The sequence below is a fragment of the Triturus cristatus genome, chromosome 4_1 (genome assembly GCF_964204655.1).
Source record: "Triturus cristatus chromosome 4_1, aTriCri1.1, whole genome shotgun sequence".
In the NCBI taxonomy this organism is placed as follows: Eukaryota; Metazoa; Chordata; class Amphibia; order Caudata; family Salamandridae; genus Triturus; species Triturus cristatus.
The window spans coordinates 136,180,704-136,185,703 of NC_140585.1; the positions used below are offsets into that span (position 1 = coordinate 136,180,704).

At 39.6% G+C, this 5,000-nt stretch overlaps 1 non-coding gene across 1 annotated transcript; it reads right to left on the reverse strand.

Annotated features, from left to right (window-relative positions):
- Positions 1-2,230: 2,230 nt before the first annotated feature.
- TRNAR-CCU (transfer RNA arginine (anticodon CCU)) lies at positions 2,231-2,303 on the reverse strand. Its single transcript has one exon. It is a non-coding gene; the product is annotated as a tRNA-Arg (tRNA).
- Between the last annotated feature and the right edge of the window lie 2,697 nt (positions 2,304-5,000).

The following is a 5,000-nucleotide window of genomic DNA, read 5'->3' on the forward strand; positions in this document are numbered from 1 at the left end:
TTCACCTGAGATGATTTTTATCATGTAGGTGGTATGCATGGATGGAGAACATATTATTGAAAGGTATTCAGGTTAACATCCCATAGTGTTCTTTCAGCTCATTTCGCTGGAAGCACTTTTTTGGAATCTATATATTGAGAATTTTATGAGTACGATATGCTTTTGTTTTCCTTTTTGCATACAAACCTCTTTCCTCATGAGTTTAAAGCTCATTTGTATGCTCTACATAGCTCTGGACGTTTCCAGACGTGGAGTGAAACTGTTTTGAAAGTAGTACAAATTGCTCCTTCCTGCATATGCTAATTTTTCACACTCACATAGGTTGTATAAGTTTTATGAATCCTGGCTTGACCTATTCAAGTAGCTGAAAGCCTGTCACCACCTCTAGAAACAAGATTCACACCAATCCAATTCAAATCATTTTTTCCAAAGGAATATGTTCTGGCCGGTCGAAAATGCATCTCACAAAAATAGGCATTTAAAAATCTACTTTGCAGTTTCAGAACACTAACATGACTGTGAAGTGTACACAAGTAAAACGGGACAGTTTCAAAGTACCTAATCCCTCATAAACTTCTGAGAGGAAGCATGTAATAAATCTACCTAATTTTCTGGAAAAGAAAGAGGGAGGATTTTTGTTATCACTTCAGATGGGACTCGAACCCACAATCCCTGGCTTAGGAGGCCAGTGCCTTATCCATTAGGCCACTGAGGTACACATGCATAGCTCTTTTCTAGAGGCATTATTTAAATGTATTCTATGGTCAGACACCGGTGTGTGCACACAGGGCATTTCTCACTTCTCTCTATAAGTAAACTTCCCATTTTCATCCTCTTCCATCCCCGACTTTAACGCTCTCTTCTATGCTATAATGGAGACTTTGCAATTTTAGCAAGTGGAGAGAAATTGGAGAACTACTTTTGACTCCACACTTCTTCTTCACTTACTTCTTTTCTCAATATACTGGGCTTAGAAAATGGTATCAAGCCATCCTTATCATCAGCAGGACACGGAAAGAGGCACCAAGTCTCCTAACCAAGTTCAACCACACTCTGCAACTTAACCATTGCACTACAAATTAGGCAACGGGGGCATCAGCAAAGACAGCCAATGTGCCGATCCTTTATACCTTTTGTGTAGTACTTTTCTTACTCGGAGGCAAAATCGGCACTTTAACTGCCCAAATCATACAGACTTTACACACGTAGCACTCTATGCACACATAGGCACACACCTTGCAGTTCTTCTACACACACTTAAGCTAAAAACCCATTCTGTCACGTCAAAATTCTGCAAACCTATTACATATTCAGTGCGTCGGCATAGAAGCACTTTTTAATGCCACTAAAATGCACAAGTAGTTAGACTGAAGATGCAACCTGAATGAGTTTACAGTATGTACTCCACTTTATTAATGATTAGTAATGAGAAAGTGAGGACTACAAGAGTATTGGAAAAGACTTTTTCCACTCTGAATGTAAAGCAGATTGTGTGACCATTGGCCAAAAACGACCACGAAGGGACTCGAACCCTTAATCTTCTGATCTGAAGTCAGACGCCTTATCCATTAGGCCACGCGGTCATCCGTCCACCTGAGCTGATTTTTATCATGTAGGTGGTATGCATGGATGGAGAACATATTATTGAAAGGTATTCAGGTTTACATCCCATAGTGTTCTTTCAGCTCTTTTCGCTGGAAGCACTTTTTTGGAATCTATATATTGAGAATTTTATGAGTACGATATGCTTTTGTTTTCCTTTTTCCATACAAACCTCTTTCCTCATCAGTTTAAAGCTCATTTGTATGCTCTACATAGCTCTGGACGTTTCCAGACGTGGAGTGAAACTGTTTTGAAAGTAGTACAAATTGCTCCTTCCTGCATATGCTAATTTTTCACACTCACATAGGTTGTATAAGTTTTATGAATCCTGGCTTGACCTATTCAAGTAGCTGAAAGCCTGTCACCACCTCTAGAAACAAGATTCACACCAATCCAATTCATATCATTTTTTCCAAAGGAATATGTTCTGGCCGGTCGAAAATGCATCTCACAAAAATAGGCATTTAAAAATCTACTTTGCAGTTTCAGAACACTAACATGACTGTGAAGTGTACACAAGTAAAATGGGACCGTTTCAAAGTACCTAATCCCTCATAAACTTCTGAGAGGAAGCATGTAATAAATCTACCTAATTTTCTGGAAAAGAAAGAGGGAGGATTTTTGTTATCACCTCAGATGGGACTTGAACCCACAATCCCTGGCTTAGGAGGCCAGTGCCTTATCCATTAGGCCACTGAGGCACACATGTATAGCTCTTTTCTAGAGGCATTATTTAAATGTATTCTATGGTCAGACACCGGTGTGTGCACACAGGGCATTTCTCACTTCTCTCTATAAGTAAACTTCCCATTTTCATCCTCTTCCATCCCCGACTTTAACGCTCTCTTCTATGGTATAATGGAGACTTTGCAATTTTAGCAAGTGGAGAGAAATTGGAGAACCACTTTCGACTCCACACTTCTTCTTCACTTACTTCTTTTCTCAATATACTGGGCTTAGAAAATGGTATCAAGCCATCCTTATCATCAGTAGGACACGGAAAGAGGCACTAAGTCTCCTAACCAAGTTCAACCACACTCTGCAATGCAGCCAATGTGCCGATCCTTTATACATTTTGTGTAGTACTTTTCATACTCGGAGGCAAAATCAGCACTTTAACTGCCCAAATCATACAGATTTTACACATGTACCACTCTATGCACACATAGGCACACACCTTGCAGTTCTTCTACACACACTTAAGCTAAAAACCCATTCTGTCACGTAAAAATTCTGCAAACCTATTACATATTCAGTGCGTCGGCATAGAAGCACTTTTTAATGCCACTAAAATGCACAAGTAGTTAGACTGAAAATGCAACCTGAATGAGTTTACAGTATGTACTCCACTTTATTAATGATTAGTAATGAGAAAGTGAGGACTACAAGAGTATTGGAAAAGACTTTTTCCACTCTGAATGTAAAGCAGATTGTGTGACCATTGGCCAAAAACGACCACGAAGGGACTCGAACCCTCAACCTTCTGATCTGAAGTCAAACGCCTTATCCATTAGGCCACGCGGTCATCCGTTCACCTGAGATGATTTTTATCATGTAGGTGGTATGCATGGATGGAGAACATATTATTGAAAGGTATTCCGGTTTACATCCCATAGTGTTCTTTCAGCTCTTTTCGCTGGAAGCACTTTTTTGGAATCTATATATTGAGAATTTTATGAGTACGATATGCTTTTGTTTTCCTTTTTGCATACAAACCTCTTTCCTCATGAGTTTAAAGCTCATTTGTATGCTCTACATAGCTCTGGACATTTCCAGACGTGGAGTGAAACTGTTTTGAAAGTAGTACAAATTGCTCCTTCCTGCATATGCTAATTTTTCACACTCACATAGGTTGTATACGTTTTATGAATCCTGGCTTGACCTATTCAAGTAGCTGAAAGCCTGTCACCACCTCTAGAAACAAGATTCACACCAATCCAATTCATATCATTTTTTCCAAAGGAATATGTTCTGGCCGGTCGAAAATGAATCTCACAAAAATAGGCATTTAAAAATCTACTTTGCAGTTTCAGAACACTAACATGACTGTGAAGTGTACACAAGTAAAATGGGACAGTTTCAAAGTACCTAATCCCTCATAAACTTCTGAGAGGAAGCATGTAATAAATCTACCTAATTTTCTGGAAAAGAAAGAGGGTGGATTTTTGTTATCACCACAGATGGGACTCGAACCCACAATCCCTGGCGTAGGAGGCCAGTCCCTTATCCATTAGGCCACTGAGCCACACATGCATAGCTCTTTTCTAGAGGCATTATTTAAATGTATTCTATGGTCAGACACCGGTGTGTGCACACAGGGCATTTCTCACTTCTCTCTATAAGTAAACTTCCCATTTTCATCCTCTTCCATCCCCGACTTTAACGCTCTCGTCTATGCTATAATGGAGACTTTGCAATTTTAGCAAGTGGAGAGAAATTGGAGAACCACTTTCGACTCTACACTTCTTCTTCACTTACTTCTTTTCTCAATATACTGGGCTTAGAAAATGGTATCAAGCCATCCTTATCATCAGTAGGACACGGAAAGAGGCACTAAGTCTCCTAACCAAGTTCAACCACACTCTGCAACTTAACCATTGCACTACAAATTAGGCAACGGGGGCATCAGCAAAGGCAGTCAATGTGCCGATCCTTTATACATTTTGTGTAGTACTTTTCTTACTCGGAGGCAAAATCAGCACTTTAACTGCCCAAATCATACAGATTTTACACATGTACCACTCTATGCACACATAGGCACACACCTTGCAGTTCTTCTACACACACTTAAGCTAAAACCCCATTGTGTCACGTCAAAATTCTGCAAACCTATTACATATTCAGTGCGTCGGCATAGAAGCACTTTTTAATGCCACTAAAATGCACAAGTAGTTAGACTGAAGATGCAACCTGAATGAGTTTACAGTATGTACTCCACTTTATTAATGATTAGTAATGAGAAAGTGAGGACTACAAGAGTATTGGAAAAGACTTTTTCCACTCTGAATGTAAAGCAGATTGTGTGACCATTGGCCAAAAACGACCACGAAGGGACTCGAACCCTCAATCTTCTGATCTGAAGTCAGACGCCTTATCCATTAGGCCACGCGGTCATCCGTCCACCTGAGATGATTTTTATCATGTAGGTGGTATGCATGGATGGAGAACATATTATTGAAAGGTATTCAGGTTTACATCCCATAGTGTTCTTTCAGCTCTTTTCGCTGGAAGCACTTTTTTGGAATCTATATATTGAGAATTTTATGAGTACGATATGCTTTTGTTTTCCTTTTTCCATACAAACCTCTTTCCTCATGAGTTTAAAGCTCATTTGTATGCTCTACATAGCTCTGGACGTTTCCAGACGTGGAGTGAAACTGTTTTGAAAGTAGTACAAA